Source organism: Scyliorhinus canicula, chromosome 6, assembly GCF_902713615.1.
Source record: "Scyliorhinus canicula chromosome 6, sScyCan1.1, whole genome shotgun sequence".
Taxonomy (NCBI): domain Eukaryota; kingdom Metazoa; phylum Chordata; class Chondrichthyes; order Carcharhiniformes; family Scyliorhinidae; genus Scyliorhinus; species Scyliorhinus canicula.
Window position 1 is genome coordinate 194,063,305 of NC_052151.1, and position 22,927 is coordinate 194,086,231.

At 50.9% G+C, this 22,927-nt stretch overlaps 1 protein-coding gene across 14 annotated transcripts in view; it reads left to right on the forward strand.

The window, feature by feature from the left end:
* The window catches only part of eys (eyes shut homolog), a 3,376,609-nt gene that overhangs the window by 196,778 nt on the left and 3,156,904 nt on the right, over positions 1-22,927 (forward strand). The gene's annotated exons all lie outside the window — the stretch shown is intronic.

The window sequence follows — 22,927 nt, forward strand, 5'->3', positions numbered from 1 at the left end:
GGGGGCAGGAGGAGGAAGGGGGAGGAGGAGGAAGGGGGGAGGAGGAAGGGGGGAGGAGGAGGAAGGGAGGAGGAGGAGTAAGGGGGGGGAGGAGGAGGAAGGGGGAGGAGGAGGAAGGGGGGGAGGAGGAGGAAGGGGGAGGAGGAGGAGGGGGGGAGGAGAAGGGGGGTGGAGGAGCAAGGAAGGACGGGGGGGAGGAGGAAGAAGGAAGGAAGGGGGGAGGAGGAAGGAAGGGGGGAGGAGGAAGGAGGGGGGGAGGAGGAAGGGAGGAGGAGAGAGGGGGGTGTGGGTACCGGCCTTCAGAGGGAGGGGGGTGTGGGTACCGGCCTTCAGGGGGGGGGGGGGTGAGTACCGGCCTTCAGAGGGAGGGGGGTGTGGGTACCGGCCTTCAGAGGGAGGGGGGTGTGGGTACCGGCCTTCAGAGGGAGGGGGGGTGGGGGTACCGGCCTTCAGAGGGAGGGGGGTGTGGGTACCGGCCTTCAGAGGGAGGGGGGTGTGGGTACCGGCGTTGAGAGGAGGGGGGGGGGACCCTGCGTTGAGAGGAGAGGGGGGACCCTGCGTTGAGAGGGGGGGACCCTGCGTGGAGAGGAGAGGGGGGGGACCCTGCGTTGAGAGGAGAGGGGGGGCCTGCGTTGAGAGGAGAGGGGGGGGGACCCGGCGTTGAGAGGAGAGGGGGGGGGACCCGGCGTTGAGAGGAGAGGGGGGGGACCCTGCGTTGAGAGGAGAGGGGGTGGGACCCTGCGTTGAGAGGAGGGGGGGGACCATGCATTGAGAGGAGAGGGGGGGGACCCTGCGTTGAGAGGAGAGGGGGGGACCCTGCGTTGAGAGGAGGGGGGGGCGGCATTGAGAGGAGAGGGGGGGGACCCGTCATTGGGGGGGACCCGTCGTTGAGGAGGGGGGACCCGGCGTTGAGAGGAGAGGGGGGGGACCTGGCGTTGAGAGGAGGGGGGGGGGGACCCTGCGTTGAGAGGAGAGGGGGGGACCCTGCGTTGAGAGGAGAGGGGGGGACCCTGCGTTGAGAGGAGGGGGGGCGGCGTGGAGAGGAGAGGGCGGGACCCGTCGTTGGGGGGGGGGACCCGTCATTGAGGAGGGGGGACCCGGCGTTGAGAGGGGGGGGGACCCGTCGTTGAGAGGGTGGGGGGTTGCGGCGTTGAGGGTGGGGGGTTGCGGCGTTACGAGAGATGGGGGGCGCGTTGCCGCAACCCCCCCCAACGCCGCAACCACCCCCCCCCCCAACGCCGCAACCCCCCCCCCCCCTCGCCCTCGGACACTGAACGCCGTCAACCATCATCAATGGTTGACGCCGTTTTAAAGCTACTCTGTTTTTCGCCGACGTGACCCGTGGCCATGTCGGCGGGACTTCGGCCCATCCGGGCCAGAGATTTGTTGAAAGTAAAAAATCAATGACATCCCGCCGGCGCCAGCTGTTTTCAGAGGCTGCCGGCGGGATTTGCACAACGCCGGTTTTTGGCCTCTCGGAGAATAAAAAACCCGGCGGGAGCGGGAATAACGCCGCCGCCGGCCGATTCTCCGACCCTGCGTGGGGTCGGAGAATTTCGCCCGAGGAATTAGCCTTGTTAGTCCTGATAGCACTTCACGCTCCTCAAGTCTCAAGTTTCTCCTCAAGGGCACATGGGCCATGTCTCAAAGGATGATTAGTGCACTGCATGTCCAGCAACCTTTGATTTCTTTAAAAATAAATTTAGAGTATCCAATTTTTTTTCCAATTCAGGGGTTAATTTAGCATGACCAATACACCTACACTGCACATCTTTGTGTTGTGGGGGTGAGAACCACACAGAGATGGGAATAATGTGAAAACTCCACATGGACAGTGACCCAGGGCTGGGATCAAACCTGGGTCCTCACCTCAGCGCCATGAGACAGCAGTGCTAACCACTGCATCACCATGCCGCCTCCAGCAACCTTTGATGCCCGAACAGTGTGCATGAACTCTAGGACCATCAGCACCATAGAGGCAGCAGACAATAAATAATCAAACACTGAAGAGCAGGGTTTCTCCACTGAGGGCCGTCTCGTGACCAAAGGTTGTGTGTGGATCAGTGGAGGGCAGCTGAGCACAGTCCCCCAAATGTTTCCGGCAGATGTCTGAGGTCTGGGGTCTAGGGGCTCCTGATGTAGCCGGGGTGAGTGTGTACCGCAAGGTTTGTCAGCACAGCTGGCTTACTGGATGGCACTCTGAGAGAGGTGGGACAGTCATTCCGGGGCTTGAGCGGGGACCTGTGTGGCATGTTGCAATTTACACCCCACAGGTCCATCTGGGAGGTAACCAATCTCTATATGCCTGGGCTTCAGACTATATCACCTTCCAGCTGGACCAGGCCACAGGATTCACGGGCTGCAGGATTTGCTATCATCACTGGGATGCCTCAGGTCCAGGGGGCGATCGATAGCAGGCATGTCACCCTGGGAGCACCAGAACATCGGGGAGTGTGCTACATTAACAGGAAGGGGTTCCACTTCCGGAATGTTCAGATCGTGTGCGACCACCCCATCCCGAATTGTGCATCTGCTCCCCAGGGACCCGGGCGTGACGGCTACATCCTGGGGCAATTGGAGATCCCCAGTGTCTTCAAGGGCCGCCCCAGGATGAGTTTTGCTCATGGGAGACAAGGGATACCTGCTAATTACGCCAGTACGGAGGCCTGAGACCAAGTTGGAGACAATATTTAATGAGGCCCACATTGCCACCCGTGCTGTCATTGAGAGGCGCATCGGCCCGCTGAAAATGCGGTTCCGATGCCTGAAGCATTCTGAGCCCGCTGAGGGTCTCCTGCTTTGTGGTCATCTGTTCTGCCCTCCACAATCTGGCACAGCAGAGGGCCGACGTTCTGGAGGAGGAGAAGCAGCAGGAGGAGGAAGGGCAGGTAATCTTATCTGCTGAGGAGGAGATGGACCAGGAGGGTCTGGAAGTTGGAGGCACCGGCAAGGATCGGACATGTCAGGAGGACAAGGGATACCCTCATTGTCTCCAGATTCTTCTCGGACGAGGCTGTGTCCATAAGCTTATCCCCCTCCCCACAAACAACCCCCATTCCACTCCTTCTGCCCCCAATCCCCTCATCCTCCCCATTTCTCTCTCCCACCCCCGCCCCCAAATCATACCACCCCTCCCCGACCACTCAGTCCCCCCCTCTCAAAGTCTGTGTAACATCACTCTAGGGTGTCGTCACTGTCAGCGGGTCAATATACAAGGCATAGAATGATGACAGCTCACTGTGAGGAAAACTCCGGTTCGCATCACTTTCTACAAAATCTGCCTCCTGTCCTTTTGCTTCCAGCGCGCTCACACTGATTTCTGAATGGGATCTTCATCGGGGAATTTTGATCTTGGCTCTCTGTGCCCTGGGGGCTGGCTTGCGGGAGTGGAGGGCAACAGGGGGCGGGGGTACAAACAGGCCCGCTGTGAAGATGAATGTGACAGAGGCTTCACATGTATCAGGTGTTACATGTTTTAATAGTAAATATTTTACTGTGACAGATTTCCATTCCCCTTAGCTGCAGATCCCTCCCCACATTCCGCTCTCCAGTGGTCACTCAGTGCTTCTCAGTCTTCTAGATATTTCATGGCCGATTGCCATGCCTACGTGTGTCCCAAGGATACATATCAGCCTCAGAGGCAGCCTGCTGCTTTCTGCACCCTGTGGCCAATGATGTCCTTGGCAGGCATCCACTGGAGGGCCTGGGGGGAGGGGGGGCGTCCGACTTACCGATGTCAATGATGTCGCCCTGCCACCATGTATTAATATTCTCCTTTTTTTTTTATTAACTTTTTTAAAAAATTTATATTACCCAATTATTTTTTTTCCAATTAAGGGGCAATTTAGCGTGGCCAATCCACCTACTCTGCACATTTTTTGGGTTGTGGGGGCGAAACCCATGCAGACACGGGGAGAATGTGCAAACTCCACACAGACAGTGACACAGAGCCGGGATCGAACCTGGGACCTCAGCGCTGAGGCAGTTGTGCTAACCACTAGGCCACCGTGCTGCCGTATTAATATTCTCCTTGATGGTAGGCCCCAGGTTGGCCTCCAGCATTTCCTCCTCCCTGATGATGCCGGTAGGCCTCTGAAGGACTCCATGGGAAAAAGGAGCAATTGGAGTGAGCTCCAGAGGCCTCTCAGTAATCTGGTGCTGTCAGGCTCCCCATTCTCTGCACCGTGGTGTTGACGCCTTCAGCGATCGTCCCCAGTGACTGAGCCGTGCTCTGTAGTGCCTCAGCAATATCTTTCTGCATTTGGGACATGCCCCTCAGTGACTGAGGCATGATCTCGAGGCCCTCAGCCATGGTCGTCACAGACTGAGCCACCACTCAAGAGCATGCTCCAGGTTTTCCAGGTCTTCCATTGTGGTCACTGTTATGCTTCTTGAAAGAATGCTTGAAGTCGTCTTTAGGTTAAAGGATGATTTATTGTGTCCCACAATAAATTACAGAATTGCACTTGAGAATATGCTGCTCTTCAGTATTCTGCAACTAGGCCCAAAAGACTTGCAGCCCAGAGTTAACTTCCACGCCCTGCCTCCTCAACCCTCCGGTTCAAGTGGGCCAGGGTGGGCCTTCGGCGTTCCTCTTATATGTCCCCGCTCTGCCCCCTGGTGGTACTTCCATGTCCCATTAGCCCCTTCTGTACACACTCAGGCGAGGATCACCACATCCCCCTTTTTCACTCTTTTTTTTTTCGTAGTTGCAGAGCTGTAACAAAACACAAATGTAAACAGTTAGGTTTATATACACACGACAAGGCAGGGCAATGCAATTGTCAGTCCATGTTCACAGGTTCAGACAGTCGGGTGCACGTCTGATCCGGGTAGACCTCCTGAGTGGGCATGAAGATCCAGGGTCTTCTGTGTCCATTTGGACATCTGCTGCTGGAGTTTTAGGATGATGTATGACAGCGTCCTGTAGATCCAGTGTGTCCTGCAGATCGAGTGTCGGAAAGACCCGTTGACGAGGTGTAACTTTCAGAAGGTCTCGCCGATTTCGTCGAACCATTGTTCCATCGTCCGACTGCACGATGTAGGATCGTGGCGATATTTGGCGGAGGACCACCGCCATTTTGGACCAGCCCCCAGCCGGGTGTCGCAACCTCACCCTGTCGTTGATGGCCAACGATTGCAGTACTTTTGCCTGCTGGTCATAGTGCTGCTTTTGTACTTGACGTTGGTAACGCATTTTATCCAGGACAGGCGAGTGATCAGGATTGGTGAATTGTAGCGCCGGTAATGTTGTCCGCACATCCCTGTTGAAAAGCATCTGAGCTGGTGATAGTCCCGAGCTCAAAGGTGACGATCGGTACGACAAGAGGGCCAAGTGTACGTCGGATTTTGAGTCCGCAGCCTTGCTGATGAGTTGTTTAATTATGTGGACACCTTTCTCCACCCTGCCATTTGATTGCGGAAAGTGTGGACTCGACGTTATATCCTTGAAATTGTAATGCTTGGCGAAGTCCGTCCACTCCCAGCTGGCAAAGCAAGGACCATTGTCGGACATGACCGTCCGTGGGATGCCATGCCTGGAGAAAGTTTCTTTGCAGGCCTTGATGACTGCTGCGGCTGTGAGATCCGGGAGTTGCAGGACTTCCGGAAAGTTGGAAGGGGCAGCACGGTAGCATAGTGGTTAGCATCAATGCTTCACAGCTCCAGGGTTCCAGGTTCGATTCCCGGCTGGGTCACTGTCTGTGCGGAGTCTGCACGTCCTCCCCGTGTGTGCGTGGGTTTCCTCCGGGTGCTCCGGTTTCCTCCCACAGTCCAAAGATGTGCGGGTTAGGTGGATTGGCCATGATAAATTGCCCGTAGTGTCCTAAAAAGTAAGTTTAAGGGGGAGTTGTTGGGTTACGGGTATAGGGTGGATACGTGGGTTTGAGTAGGGTGATCATTGCTCGGCACAACATCGAGGGCCGAAGGGCCTGTTCTGTGCTGTACTGTTCTATGTTCTATGTTCTATGTTCTAGTAGTCAATGATCAGAACATAGTTGCGGCCCATGGAGTGGAACAAGTCAATGCCCACTTTGTCCCATGGTGACGTGGCCATCTCATGCTGCTGCAGTGGCTCCTTGCATTGTGCCGGTCGATGTCTTTGGCACGTGTCACAAGTGAGCACCATGTTTGTAATGTCCTCGTTAATCCCTGGCCAGTAAACAGATTGTCGCGCTCTCCTTTTGCACTTTTCGGCACCAAGGTGCCCCTCATGAATCCTGTGGAGGATGTCCGCCCGGAGCGCCATTGGAATGACGATTCTGTCGTTTCGCAGTATGATGCCATCGACCACGGATAGTTCAGTCCTGACGTTTTGGAACTGTGGGCACCGCCCATTTGGCCAGCCATGTTGAAGGTTGTGTAGGACTTGAAGGAGGGTGGCGTCCTCCTGTGTCGCCTGACGAATTTGCTGTAGCCTTTCGTCCGTTGCCGGGAGCGTCTCCTTGCACCACTGTGCATGAGCTTCCACATCATTGATGGAAGCCAGTGGCGGGTTATCAGCGTCCATGGCTCGTGATAATGTGTCAGCTATCACAAGGTCCTTGCCAGGGGTGTAGACCAGCGTGAAGTCGTACCTTCGCAACTTCATCATCATGCGTTGTAGGCGCGGTGTCATATCATTTAGGTCCTTGTCGATGATATTGACCAGCGGCCTATGATCAGTTTCCATGAGAAAAGTGGGGAGACCGTACACATAGTAGTGGAATTTGGTCACGCCTGTGATTAGCCCTAGGCACTCCTTTTTTATCTGTGCATACCTGCACTCTGTGGCAGTCATCGCTCGTGAAGCGTAAGCCACTGGAACCCAGTCCGACTGGTCATCCTGTTGCAGTAGCACAGCACCAATTCCATGTTGACTGGCGTCAGTGGAGATCTTGGTAGGTTTTGCCGGGTCAAAGAATGCGAGCGTTGGAGCTGCCATCAACTGGTGTCTCAGATCATCCCATTCATCTTGGTGAGCTTGGGTCCAGGCAAACTCCGTGTCCTTCCTTGTCACGTTCCTCAACGCCGTCGTCCGTGCTGCTAGGTTCGGTATGAATTTACCGAGGAAGTTGACGAATCCCAGGAACCTTAGAACCGCTTTCTTGTCCTGTGGTCGCTGCATGCTCTGAATTTCAGCGATCTTCTCAGCGTCCAGCTTCACCCCGTGCTCTGATATTGTGTCGCCCAGGAAGGTCAGCGAGGACTGTGCGAAAGTGCACTTGGCTCGGTTGAACTTCAGTCCAAAGTGGTGGATCCTTTGGAAGACTTGCTTCACCCTCGCAATATGGTCTTCCTCTGTCGTTGACCATATTATGATGTCATCCACATAGACACGGACGCCTTCGATGCCTTCTACCATCTGCTCCATAATTCTGTGAAATATTTCGGATGCAGATATAATGCCGAAGGGCATCCGATTATAGCAATACCTTCCAAATGGCGTGTTGAAGGTGCACAGCAGGCGGCTGGACTCATCGAGCTGCATTTGCCAGAAACCCTGTGAGGCATCAAGCTTGGTGAAGATGCGAGCTTGTGCCATTTTGCTCGTGATTTCCTCGCGCTTGGGGATAGGGTAGTGTTCCCTGCGAATGTTCTTATTCAGGTCTTTGGGATCTAGACAGATCCGAAGTTCACCAGATGGCTTCTTGACGCACACCAGCGAGCTGACCCAGTCAGTCGGCTGTGTGACTCGTGAGATGACGCCTTGAGTTTGGAGACGTTGAAGTTCGGCTTTTAGCTTGTCCCGCAATGGAGCCGGCACCCTCCGTGGGGCATGAACAACCGGTATGGCATTCTCTTTGAGCAGGATTTTGTATGTGTAGGGTAGTGTACCCATGCCCGAGAAGATGTCGGGGTAGTTGCTGAGTAGCAGCTGTATGTCCTCGGCAATGCGTGATGATGCAGCCGTGTGCATGAAGATCTGTTGAATTAGCCGCAAATCCTTGCAGGCTTGAGCACCTAGCAGTGAGGATCTGTTGTCATCTACAATTTCAAATCGGAGTCCTGTTACGACTGTTTTGTTGGCAACTTGTAGGTGGCAGGATCCCTTTGAGATGATCTGGTTTCCGTTGTAGTCAGTGAGCTTGCATGCGGCAGGTAACACCTCGTGCGTCCCTGGGACAGATGCGAGATCTTTGCTCGTCAGCAAGTTTGCTGAGGCTCCCATGTCCAGTTTGAACGTGATGGGGAAGTCATTTACGTGCACCATAGCAGTCCATTCGCTTGCAGAGTTGATGGCATGCACGTGTCGAGGTTTTGGCGTCAGCTCCTGTGGTTCGGCTGTGGCATTAATAATTCCAATGCTGTACATGTGCTCCCAGGAGTTGAATTCTTCATGGTCGGAAAAATTGTCTTCGGGTGCCAGAGTGTTCATGACATCAACTGTGCGGACCTTCAGGTTTCCGTGCCGTTGCGTGGATGAGTGATATTTGGCTGTGGACTGACATTGGGAGGCGAAGTGATTCATTTTTGAACACTTTCTGCACCTTTTTCCTTGAGCAGGACATTGCCCTTTTAAGTGGGAGGAGCCGCAATAATGACACGTCATGACATCATGCGTATGTTGCGTTCGCGCATGCGCAGTGCGGTTTTCAGTCCAGGGCCGGTATTGCGAGTAGTGCGCATGCGCGTACCGATCACTTCCGGGATCGCGTCTTTCAGGATGATGCGCATGCGCAGACGGGCCGGAGAACGGAAGAGACGGCCTGGAGAACGGAAGAGACGACCTGTGAGGGGAAGCCACCATCTTTATATCTGCCTCGTGGTGAGTGTTTTGCAAGGAATGTTTTTCAAATAGCTCCTGTACCTGCTGCTTTTTCTGCTCCTGTAGCAAGCATTTATCTATGGTAGTTTTAAGTGTTAAATCGTTTTGTAGTATTAGTGATTCTCTTAGATTTCCGTCGGCAAGACCATAGGTTAGCTGACCTCTGATGAGTGAGTTTGTTAAATCACCAACGTTGCAGCCTTGTGCTATCAAACGTAGGTCTGTCACAAAGTGGGAGATAGTCTCCCCGTTTTTTTGGAGTCTGTGACGCAGGGTGAATCTTTCAATGATCTCATTGGATTGAGACTTACAGTGTTCATCAAATTTCGCGATAATCACGTGATACTTAGTTTTGTCTTCAGTATCAGCATATGTGAAAGAGTTATAGATGTCTACCCCTTGCTGGCCAGCCGATCTGATTAAAATTGCAAGTTTTTTGTCATCGGTGGCTGTCTGTAAGTCCTGAGCTAAAATGTACATCTCAAACTGTTGTTTAAACATTTTCCAATTGTAATTTAAATTACCTGTAGTTCTCAGTGGCCCTGGAAGTAGCGTGTGTTCCATTGTTTCAGAAAGTCGTCTGGAGTGAAGTCTGCAAAGTCTGGTGGCCTGCCTGTTGCTGTTGCTTTTGCTGGTAGCGCTGGTTCCTTCTGTTCAGAGAAGCCACTCCTGTACCATGTTATGCTTCTTGAAAGAATGCTCGAAGTCGTCTTTAGGTTAAAGGATGATTTATTGTGTCCCACAATAAATTACAGAATTGCACTTGAGAATATGCTGCTCTTCAGTATTCTGCAACTAGGCCCAAAAGACTTGCAGCCCAGAGTTAACTTCCACGCCCTGCCTCCTCAACCCTCCGGTTCAAGTGGGCCAGGGCGGGCCTTCGGCGTTCCTCTTATATGTCCCCGCTCTGCCCCCTGGTGGTACTTCCATGTCCCATCAGCCCCTTCTGTACACACTCAGGCGAGGATCACCACAGTCACCACCAGTGTTGGCCTCAGTGCCACGCACGGTATGCTTCACCCCTGTGCCTATGTATTTATCGTATGTCCGATGTTTTTACATGCATGAAATAATCTGTTTGGACTGTATGCAGAACAATACTTTTTGCTGTACAACAAATCAAATCTAATCCATTGTCAGCAGCATGTCCTGCGTCTGAAGGCTTTGGGACAGCTCAAACCTACCTTGCAAGGTTGTGTCCTATCATCTGAATCAGCTCAGGGAGAACCTTGTCCAGATCTGGGATCCAGCTGAGTCCAGGGATCCAGCAGACCTCCGACTGCTTACTCCCTCGGACATTTCTGCCTCCATGTGCATCAGCAACTGTGTGGTGCTCACCAGATTTTGCCCCAGAAGCTTGTCCACCCGTCCGAGGTGTATCGCTGATGGCAGGTGCGGATGTTTGTTGTCATGCATCGACAATGATCTCCTAGGAGCTCTTCTCTGAGGGGTGAATTGGGGGGGGGGAGAGGGGGTGGGGGGGTGGCGGGGAACGACTCCAGATGGCATGGCCTCATCAGATGAGGATCCTGCAACACAACGGACATGTGGTCAGTGAGAGGGAAGGATCATTTTGTCTGACATGAACTACTCACTTGAGACAAGTCATCTGGGTGAAGGGGCAGTGGATCCTCACCTCTCCGGCGCAGGCCAACCTCACCGTCAGTCACTTTCTCTCCTCGAGCAACCGTGCGACTTCCAGCATCTGTTCCTCAGTGGAGGTGAGGTCTCGAAGCTCTGAGACTCTGCATCTGTCTTCGTCCTTTCCATTTATTATGGACTATCTTCTCCCATGATGGGTCAGGGGAGTCTATAGCAGGTGGAATGTGTGGGCAACGCATGTCAACATGAAGGGGTTGTAATGGCGGGTGCCAAGGCGTTCTGAGGAACGAACACATAGATCGGATGTGGGGCGGGGGGGGGGGAATGTGATGTGTCAACTGGTGATTTGTGAGGGGGTGAAGTTTGGGAATTGGAGGGATGGCAAGTAGAACTGATGCCAGGAGAGAGGTCGTTCGTCTTCTTGCTGCATTGGACGGCTGTCCTCCTTGTCGTGCTGCCCACACTGACAGCCGGTGCCACTGCCTCCCAGGCGGCATTTCTAACCGTACCGCTGGTCCTCTGGCCCCCCTCGGGGGAACAGGGTGGCCTGCCTCCAAACACAGCGTTGAGAAGTCAGGCCTGGTTGGCATCCCAAAGCGAGGAGCTGCCATGCGTAGACTGGGAGTGAGTGGTGAGGGAGTGTTTAAAAGCAGCTCCCCCTTGTTAGCGGCGAACCGCTGTAGTGCAAGTTAAGCGAATCAGGCGGAGAGGGAGCCAATAATGTTGAGAATCTCGTGGGGCCTCATTTTTGGCACTGAGTGCCATTGAGTGCCGTGATCTCACCAACGTGACCGTCGCGAAACACCCTACAAAACGCGCCCAAATCCAGACTTTAAAATGCTTCCATTGAATTGAGCCCAATATCAACGGAATTTCAGAAAGTCAACACAGATTTATAGACGGGAAATCACATTTGACATACTTACTGGAGCTTTTTAAGGACGTAACTCACAGAATAAATAATGGAGAACAAGTGGATGTGTTATTTGAATTTTTAAAAAGATTTCGAATTTTTAAAAAGTCCTACATAAGAGGTTAGTGGGCAAAACTAAAGCACATGGAATTTGAGGTAATATATTGACATGGATTGAGAATTGGTTCGCAGACAGGAAACAGAGTAGAAATAAATGAGATTTTATTGGAGTAGCAGGCGGTGATTGTGGGGTCTCATAGGGATCAATGCTCAAGTCCCAGCTGTTCACAATATATGTCAATGATTTGGATGGGGGAACCAAATAGATTTCCAAGTTTTCTGATGACTCAAACCTTGGTGGGAATGTGAGTGGTAAGGAGAATTTAATGAGGCTTTAAGGGGATTTAGACAAGTTGCGTGAGTTGGCAAATCCATGGCAGAAGCTGTAAAAAGTGGATAAATGGGAGGTTATCCACTTGGGATGGAGAAACAGAATGGCCGTGCATTATTTATATGGCGATAGATTGGGAAATGTTAATGTATTGAGGGACCTTGGTGTCTTTGTACACCAATCACTGAAAGCAAACATGCCGGTACAGCAAGTAGTTAGGGAGGCAAATGGTATATTGGCCCTCATTGCACGTCATCTTGACTGCAGAACTAAGGGTGTCTTACTGCAGCTGTACAGCACCTTGTTGAGACCACATCTGGAGTATTGTTTGCAGTTTAGGTCTTCTTGCCTAAGCAAGGATACACTTGGCAAAGAGGGAGTGCACTGAAGTTCATCAGACTTATTCCTGGGAAGGCAGGGTTGTCATACATGAAGAGATTGAGTCGACTGGGCCTGTATTCACTGGAGTTTATAGAATGGAAGAGGTTACATTGAAACATATACAATTCTGACAGGGCTGGGCAGACTGGATGTAGGGATGTTGTTTCCCCTGGTTGGGGGGAGAGGGGGGGTCGAGAACAAGGGGAGGGGAGGGTCACAGTCTCGGGTTACGAGGTTGGCCCTGAAGGACTGCGATGAGGAGAAACCTCTTCACTCAGAGGGTGGTGAACTTGTGGAATTCTCTACCGCAGAATAGTGTAGGGATCAAGTCACTGTATATATTTAAGAAGGAAATAGATAGATTTTGAGGTGCTGAAGGTGTAGTAGAATTTACAGTGCAGAAGGAGGCTATTCGGCCCATTGAATCTGCACCAGCCCTTGGAAAGAGCACCATATTTAAGTAGACGCCTTCACCCTATCCCTGTGAACCGAGTAACCCCACCTAACCTTTTGGACACTAAGGATAATTTAACATGGAAAATCCACCTAACCTGCACATCTTTGGACTGTGGGAGGAAACCGGAGCACCCGGAGGAAACCCACACAGACACAGGGAGAAAGTCACCCGAGGACAGAATTGAACCCGAGACCCTGCTGTTATGAGGCAGAAGTGCTAGCCACTGTGCTGAGATAGAGGCTCAGCCATGATCACATTGAATGACGGAGCAGGCTTGAAGGGCCGAATGGCCTACTCCTTTTCCAATTTTCTATGTTTCTGTGTTTCAAGCTGCGAACGCAACAAATAAGTGCTTTCGCCCTCCATAAAAAGATAAAGGTAAGGGGCGGGATTCTCAGACCCCCACGCCGGGTCGGAGAATCGCCCGGGGTCAGTGTCAATCCCACCCCCGCCGTGTCCCGAATTCTCCGCCGCCCGAGATTTGGTGGGGGCGGGAATCGCGCCCCGCGCCGATCGGCGGGTCCCCCCGCCCCGATTCTCCGGCCCGCGATGGGCCGAAGTCCCGCCGCTGACAAGCCTCTCCCACCGCCGTGGATTAAACCATCTACCTTACCGGTGGGATTGGCGGCACAGGCGGGCGCCGGGGTCCTGGGGGGGGGGGGGCGCAGGCCAATCTGACCCCAGGGGGTGGCCCCACGGTGGCCTGGCCCCGCGATCGGGGCCACCGATCGGCGGGCGGGCCTGTGCCGTGAGGGCACTCTTTTTCTTCCGCCTTCACCATGGTCTTTTCACCATGGCGGAGGCGGATGTACCCCCTCCCCTGTGTATGTGCCGGTATGACGTCAGCAGCCACTGACGCTCCGGTGCATGTGCGGACTTACGCCGGCCGGCGAAGTCCTTTCGGCCCCGGCTGGCATGGCGCCAAAGGCCGTTCACACCAGACGGTGGAGTGGGAACCACTCCGGTGCGGGCCTAGTCCCTCAATGTGAGGGCTTGGCCCCTAAAGGTGAAGATTTGGGGCGGCCCGCGCTGGAGTGGTTCACTCCACTCCGACACGCCGGGACCCTCCACCCCTCCGGGTAGGGGAGAATCCCGGCCAAAGCGTACAAGCACTGAATGGATTTAGCAGTTTAAGAGGCATAACATCGAGCGTTACATGACAAATGTGTAAGTTAGGGTTCACAAATAAATCAGTGTATCATTGATTCTGTTTTACTCGGTGCTGACAAGAATTATAGGAGCAATCAGAGTGTAGGATTGTTACAACCAATGAGATTAACTTAGTGTTAAATACTTGTACGTTTGTGAAATTATCAGCATTAGATACGCGGTCTATTGAATGGTTCTGGGCCGGTGCGCTTCAGACATCAATGACCCAGCATTTTATTATGACTGAGTTGATCTACTTTCTTCTTTGCTCATCGATTTTATATTAAAGTCAAATAATGCCGGTGCAGTTATTGGTTTAGAACCTTTATTTTCACTGTGCAAAATATTATTTACAATTTAATTATTTGTCTTTTTGTTTCTGACTGTTGGATGCTGAATTTAAATGGGGAATGCGCTGTGAATTGGAAGGACCATGAACATTATTCAACAACAACATTCAACAACATAAACAAAGAGTCATCCAGACTCGAGATGTTGGGGTTAACCCGATAAATGACTAAGCGTCATTGTAGGCAGATTTGGTGGGATGTTTCGCCCCGGCTGTAATGGCAAGATCGTGACCTGTATTCGCCCGCACTTTGTACAGAAAATGAGCCCCCACGCACATCTCACCATGCCTAAATCCTTCACTGTCTGATTCGCCCAACCTTTGCACAATTGCTTGCCACCCGCACATTGATTCTGTCTACAGCTCCCACTGCCTCAGGAAGGCAGACAGCATTATCAGAATGTCCTTCCTACCCAGGCTTTGCCCTCTTTCAGACCCTTCCATCAGGCAGAAGATACAGAAGTCTGAAGAACAGCACATCCAGACATAGGAACTGCTTCTTCCCCACAGCTACTAGACTCCTCAACGACTCCCCCTCGACTGATTTGTTCCCTGTAAGAACACTATTCACGATGCCCTGTGCTGCTCTTGCTCATGTATTTGCTTTGTTTGGCCCCTTGAAATGAAATGAAAATCGCTTATTGTCACAAGTAGGCTTCAAGTGAAGTAACTGTGAAACGCACCTAGTCGCCACATTCCGGCGCCTGTTCGGGGAGGCTGGTACACTGTAACCAATCACTGTTTGTCGATGTACCATTTGTCAATGTTCTCTGTCGATTATTCTTTTTTTGTCTACTATGTACGTACAGTGTAGATTCCCTTGGCCGCTGAAAATACTTTTCACTGTACTTCGGTGCATGTGACAATAAATTAAATTAAATCAACTGCTCGCTGCTAAGAAAGAGGAGCAGCTTTTAAACGCCACCTCAGAATTAATTCCCCAGTAAAGACACGAGGATTGTAGCGCGGAGACCTGCTTATCGCTTTGGGGATGCCGACCTGGCCAGGCGTCTTGATGTTGTGGATGAGAGGCAGGGCACCCTGTTCCCCCGAGGGGGTCAGAGAGTCAGCAGCAGGGTCAGCAATGCCGTCTGGGAGGCAGTGGCAGCTGTAGTGATGTGGGCAGCATGACACGGAGGACTGCCTTCCAATGTAGGAAGATGAACAACCTCCTACGAGCTGCAAGAGTAAGTTGCCACCTCTCTCCTGGCATCAGTCCACCCTGCCACCTTCCAATTTCCCAAAACTCCATCACCCCCAATCCACTGGCTGACACCTCTGCACTCTCCCCACATCCAACCTTTGCGATTGTTCTTCAGAATGCCCTGGAACTCACCATCACAGCACGGTAGCATGGTGGTTAGCATAAATGCTTCACAGCTCCAGGGTCCCAGGTTCGATTCCCGGCTGGATCACTGTCTGTGTGGAGTCTGCACGTCCTCCCCGTGTGTGCGTGGGTTTCCTCCGGGTGCTCCGGTTTCCTCCCACAGACCAAAGATGTGCGGGTTAGGTGGATTGGCCATGCTAAATTGCCCGTAGTGTAAGATTAATGGGGGAATTGTTGGGTTGCGGGTATGAGGTGGATACGTGGGTTTGAGTAGGGTGATCATGGCTCGGCACAACATCGAGGGCTGAAGGGCCTGTTCTGTGCTGTACTGTTCTATGTTCTATGTTCTATGTTCTATTCATGTCCAGGTGCATTTCCCACACATGCCACCTGTTATAGACTCCGCTGATACATCAAGCGTGTCACTTAAAATGCCATCTCTTTCCATGCCCATTGTCTTGCAGGATCACCATATCAGATCACCAACCGGAGGTTGGGCCATCTGGAGTTGCTGCCCCTCCTGCCACCCAAGAGAACGCCTCAGAGGAGAGCTCTGAGGAGAACACAGGCAGTGTGTTACAACTGTCACCCACACCTTCCACCAGTGCAGGCACACACCTCACTGGGCGACATTAGTAGACTGGCTTTGGGAGCACTCTCTGGTGAGAACCGCACAGCTGCTGATGCACATCAAGCGGAGGCAGGAACATCCAAGGGGGACAGTAGTCGGAGGTCCGTTGGATCCCAAGACATAACTGGGACCCAGCCAGATGCTGAGCCTGTGGACTAGGTTGGTATGGGAATTGAACCATGCTCCCCATACCAGCCTCCCCGAACAGGTGCCGGAATGTGGCAACTAGGGGCTTTTCACAGTAACTTCATTTGAAGCCGACTTGTGACAATAAGCGATTTTCATTTTTTTTCAGCTATCCTGGGAGCGTGCATGACAGCTACATCTTCGGGAACACGGTGTCTTCAACGATCACCCCAGGATGGCGAGTTGGCTCATGGGGGACAAGGGATACCCACTGAGGTCATGGCTGATGATGCCAGCACAGAGTCCTGAGACCAATTGTGATGGGACCCATCCTGCTTTAAAAGTCAGCTATTTAGCCCTGTGCTAAACCAGCCCCTCAGGTGACACACAGGTGCATGATCCTGAGGGGTTGGTCACAGACGATCTGAGCATTCAGGGAGTGGAACCGCTTCCTGTGAATATAGGGGCCCACGGGACTCAAGGCGACGTTGATGGCCCCCTGGACCTGGGCCATCACGGCGATGGTGGCTGGGCATCTTGATGGGCCGGTCATGGTCGAAGGTGATGTAATTGGATGCACAGCATACAGAGCATTCATCACCTCCCGGATGCACCTGTGGGATATTGACTGAGAAATGCCACACAGTCAATGACCAGATGGTGTAGATTATGGATGCCGTGACTTTCCCAGCCACCGGGAGTGGGTGTCCTCCTCCTCCATGGGGTGCCATGTCTCTCTGTTGAGACACAGTCTTCTGGGCCATATGGTGTCCGTCAGCTCATGGAAAGACCAAAGGCTTCTGTACACTCTGGCACGTTGCTGGACTCTCCTTTTGGCCCTTCCTTGTTCTGATGGGCGGCTGGGTTTTGAGGGTGTGCACCGGCCCCCTGCACATGCGGTGCTGGCTCCATGCTGCGGTGGCCTTACTGTCTTCTTCGGAATCTGCCTGCCTCGGCTGTGACAAGCACACTGAGGACAGCCTTCACAGGATCGACACCGGCATTCATTTTTGTATCTGGAAGGAATTGGAGAAGGAAATAGCCAATCAGTTAGGTCATCCATTCTAGGGCCCTCATATCTCCCAAGCCTCCCCCCACCCTTACCATGACTGTCTCACCTTCTATGACCGCCATCCAACGAGCCAGTTGTGCTGGCAAATTTTGATCTGCACACTCACTCAGTCATGCTCAGCTGGAAGCTCCCTCATCTGGGCACTTACTTCATTCGCGAGAGGGTCCTCAGTGGGGAAGCCATGCTCTTTACTGTTTGATTGTTGTCAGCTGCCTCTATGGTGCTGATGCTCCTCGAGTACAGGCACACTGTTCAGGCATCAAAGGTTACAGGACATCCACTCCATCCATCACCCTCTTAGACAGGGAACTTGTTCCTTCAAGGGGCGCTTGAGAGCTCAGGGCCGAGCAGCACTCTCAAAACTAACAATGCTGATCTGTCATTGACATAGACCGGCTATGAAGCTGCTCACAGTCAAAGGGAGTGAAATAGACTTTTATAAGAGAAGCCACAGCAGGGCTCCATCCTGGGAGAGTTTGGTGGAACAGGCAAGCTGCAGCTGGGATTGCCCCCGTTACGGGTCTCCACAATATTTAAAGATGTCTTGAAGGGCTCACAGATGCAAAGTCCCTCACTCCCCCCCAGCATAGTATCTAAACAACCACAACCCCCTGAACGGCTCCCCACGTGCACAGGAGCAGAACCTCCAGTGCCCTTGAGCTATATGTCGGTAAATGGAAGGGCGTATTCACCTCCTCACTTCCCCCTCGGTAGACATTACAAAGTCCCCATTTTTTGAGCAGAGTACTAAACGACGCCCACATGAATTCTCGCTGCGAAGTCCAGTGACTCCTGGGAGGCTGCTGCATTTGACTTCAATCTCATTAATGGAATTGAAATGTATGCAAATTATGCTTCATGCGCTTCTCGCCATTTGTGGGCCAGATCCAAATCATACCTTTGGGAGAGGGCCGGGTGAATTGCAAAATGGTTTGCGTCCGGCGCAAATCTTGTGTTTGCCTTCTCCCAATGCAACAGAATCGGTACCGGGCATGGCAGGGTGGGAAAATTGTGCCCATTATCTCTGTTCCCTCTCCACAGAGGCTGTCAGACCTGCTGAGATTGTCCAGCGTTTTCTATTTTTGTTTCAAATTCCGCAGTAATTTTCTTTTATCTTATATGAACATTATTCATGTGGGGTGGAAGATCTGATTTTGCGTTCTCAGCCTGTAGCCTCCCCCACGGTAACACAATTCAGGTGTGCACTGTGCATAATTCCAAGTCACAGAATTACCCCATAAAAGATTAGGGAATACGGTATTGAGATTAGTAATTTATGAAGGTACATTTTCCAAATGCCATTCGCCCACACTTCAGACAGTTCTGAATCTTTTTTCACTACCTCCTCAGCTCAGGCTTGGTGAGACAAAGGGGAATGGAGAGGAGGTAGGGAGATTTTATAGAATTTACAGTGCAGAAGGAGGCCATTTGGCCCATCGAGTCTGCACCGGCTCTTGGAAAGAGCACCCTACCCAAGGTCAACACCTCCACCCTATCCCCATAACCCAGTAACCCTACCCAACACTAAGGCCAATTTTGGGCACTAAGGGCAATTTATTATGGCCAATCCACCTAACCTGCACATCTTTGGACTGTGAGAGGAAACCGGAGCACCCGGAGGAAACCCACGCACACACGGGGAGGATGTGCAGACTCCGCACAGACAATGACCCAAGCCGGAATCAAACCTGGGACCCACGTAGTCAGGGAGATTCACCTGGATGAATTTTGAAAAATGTGACCTGACTGTTTTGCAGCCATTTGCTGTTTATTAACTGTGCCGCATGTCCTGACAGGCATGACCCCGTAAGGGTTTCACCATTAGCATTCAAAAAGTGATCTCAGTAATGAGATCAACCAACAGGAAAAAATTAGTTGGGGCAAGGGGCGGCCGGCATTTGACATGGCCCTTGTTCCACCATATGTTGGCTTTATAATAGATCTGCTAAGTCTCGCAGTGGTGCTCAGTGTCAAATCGACAGCTGGAACAATCAGCTGTTTGGCTTTCGAGATGTTTTAATTGTATTGGTGGATGAACAGCCGACTCTTGGCCTGGAACCAAAACGTTATGTGTGAACCTTAATTTGATGGGAAGCAGAAACAGAGAGGTTTAATGATTGGGCCGTGCAGCTCTTGATTCAATTATATTCCAAGTTTTTAAAGTTGAGTTGATTCAAAAATTATTATTTTCCCTCCTCTTAAATTAGGTTCAACTCATTTTGATTATAGTTTAGTTCAGCGATGGGTATCCTTGGCTGGCGAGAGGGATGCATGAGTGGTCCTTCTCCATCTCGGCAGGCCGCAAGATTGAAATAGGCCTTGTTCACTAACCATGACCCCATGAATAAGATTAAATAAATTTCATACATGACAAATATTTCATAACGAGTTATAGAAAATGCTTAATCATTTATATATTAATGGAACCACCATCTATTTCAAACGGTTAAAAACCAAATAAATAATTAAACTTTGGGCGCGGTGGGAGCGCACGGCTCTCACAGTCAATGTTGTCGCAGTCAGCACGCGCCTAACTTTACTTGCCCTTGCTTTACGTGCGCGTCATTTCAGCAGTACCGGGAGAGAAAAAGCTACCCAGACGGAAATCAGAATGTGGCGACCCTGCATGTGGGCAACGGTCAACAAAATGTCTTGTGCACCGCAATCAGAACCCAGATGGGCCGTATGTGGTCCACGGATGCTGATTGCTCACCACGCGTTTTAGCCAATATATTTGAGAAGGCAGTTGAAACAAAATTATATTTGTGTCTCAAAAGTGCATGAGGTTGACTGTGGTTCTGGGGAGTATAATCCGGGATGATTCCAACTTCAGAAATAATTGGACAAATTTACTGTGAAGCTGACCTCCCTGGATTCAGCAAGGTCACGTCTGCACTCCTAATGTGTAAACATGCTTGTTGCAAGAGGTTTGTTTGCTTTTATAAGAGGAGACTGCCCACAAGCATAGCGGGAAAAAACTGCACTGTTACGACTCTGATCTTCAAGGCAATTATGGGAATTATGAGGCTTTGGGAGGTAGGGAGAGAATGGAACCTTGCTTCCAGTCCAAAAGTTCAGAGTTTTCTTCAACAACATCTTCCTGTTTTATGTTTCATACTCATGCAGCCTGCCTAATGATTTTCTGGTAGTCATTCAATTGTATTTGGTACTACGTGTGGAACCAATACACAGCATGCTGAATGCCTGGTGCCTTGCTCCCTGTTTCAATTACACTAAGCATTGAGAAAGAAGGTATCAGCACTCAGAACACATAGAAATGAGCGCAGGTTCATCCGCCTCAGGTGAATCAGAATGGACAGAACGGCACAGAACCTTTGTTATGGGCCAGGGTTTAGAGAACCCCAAAGTGTATCATGGAATTCACCTGACCCACAACTTTTAATAAATTGTGGTATGGGGAGCGCACGGCCTGCTCTACAGGTGTGGTACAGCAGAAACCAAAAAGTATTTTTCAAAGCAAAACAATGTTTATTCTAGGAACTCAAGTTAACCTTTTTAAAACATACAGTGAACATCTTAGCAACCATCAATTCGAATACAACCCCCAAAGAATACAACACTAAGTAATCCTTAATAACGTCCCAAGCAACATCCAGAAGACAAAAGAAACACCTTTTAACAGAAGCACATCAGGTTTACATACACTACTGAAAACATAATTCCGAATCCACCAAATGCTTCAGCTCCAACATTGAAAACGAAACTAAAACACACCCTGCAGCAAACAGCCTAAAATGAAAGTAAAAAGCTGACAGACAGCCCAGCTCCACCCACATTCTGACATCACTGATAAACACCCATTTCTTAAAGGTACATTTATTAAACACCAATTTCTTAAAGGTACTTTCACATGGCACCTTAGAATTCCTACAGTGCAGAAGGAGGCTATTCGGCCCAGCGAGCTGCACCGACCCTCAGAAAGAGCACCCTATCTAGGGTCAATCCCTGCCCTATCTCCTTAACCCCATAGCCTCACCTAACCTGCACATCCCTGGATACTAAGGGGAAATTTAGCATGGCCAATCCATCTAAACTGCACATCTTTGGACTGTGAGAGGAAAGCAGAGAACCAGGAGGAAACCCACGCAGACACGGGGAGAACGGACAATTCTACACAGTCACCCATAACCCGAATTGAACCCTGGTCCCTGGCGCTTTGAGGCGGCAGTGCTAACCACTGTGCCACCCAGCCGCCCATGTTACACCTGGTAAAGCACTCAGCAGAAGTGAGAATTAGAACATTGGAACTTCAAGCTGAAGAAAATTTGCATTTAGGCCAAGTGTCTAACATTTGTATTCTGAGCTGATGCAGGTGTTGTGCTATTAGTAGGAGACATTGGATGAGGGAAATGAAACTAATTCACCTTTGTGCTGGATATAGGCTTTCATCAATTAAAAGTGGATCAATTGATGTCTTAGATTAGAGGGCATATCATACTTTCAGTTAGTTTTAGGATTATGTATTGGGTTTGATCTTAGTTCTTCATAAGCTTATGGAGCTTTTCATTGAACACTGACAGAACATCTGCAACCCTCTGAATGTCCTTGAACCCTGGACATGAAGGATTGAGTTCCCGTGCTTCCATTTCCTGCGGGCCGGGGTACTCCTATTAAACGTGCAAGCAACATACAAACCATTGTTGTTTATTTTTTTAAATTAATTTTTACAAACAACCACAGCTTATATGTTTAAAATATCCCAAGGTGCAATGTCAAACAAAGTGTGACACTGATCCGCATTAGGAAATATTAGGGTGAATGATCTGAACAAAGAGATGTCTATAAGAGGAAGTGGAGAGAATTCCAGAGCTTAGCACCTCGGCAGCTGAAGACATGGCCCCCCCAATGGTGAAACAACTGAAATCAGAGACGGTCAAGAGTCCAGATAAAGCAGGGTGCTAATGAAATGAAATGAAAATCACTTATTGTCACAAGTCGGCTTCAAATGAAGTTAATGTGAAAAGCCCCTAGTCGCCACATTCCGGCACCTATTCGGGGAGGCTGGTATGGGAATTGAACCGTGCGGCTGGCCTGCCTTGGCCTGCTTTAAAAGCCAGCGATTTAGTCCAGTGAGCTAAACCAGCCCCACTAGTGATTGTACCCAATACAAACCCAATACACTAATGAGTGGTGCTGGAGGAGATTACAGAGACAGAGGGTGACAAGGTCATGAAGGGATTTGAAAACAAGGATGAGAATATTAAAGTTTTGGCCTTGCTTAAAGGAAAGCCAATCAACACGGAATCGATGGGTGAATGGGGCTTGGGGCGGGATCTTGTGGAGGTGACAGGGCCTCAGCCATCAGCCTTCCCCCAGGATCAAGGACCCCTGGCCGGTGGATTAGACAGAGAAGAATGGAATTAGATCTGAGCTGTCCCAGTCAGCTGTGGCCGGGAGGTATTGTAGGAGAATGGTATGGTTAACAGTGTCAAATATCGAGTGAATGTGGAGAAGACCTTTCCACCCGTAAGGGAGACTAAAAACGCAAGGGCACAGCCTCAGACTGAAGGGACAATCCTTTAAACTTTGATGAGGAGGAATTTCTTCAGCCAAAGGCTGGTGAATCTGTGGAACTCTTTGCCGCAGAAGGCTGTGGAGACCAAATCACCATGTGTCTTTAAGACAAAGATAGATAGATTAATATGGAGATCAGGAGTTATGGGAAGAAGGCAGGAGAATGGAGATGAGAAAAGTATCAACCATGATTGAATGGCGGAGCAGAACCAATCAGCTGAATGGCCTAATTTTGCTCTTATATTTTA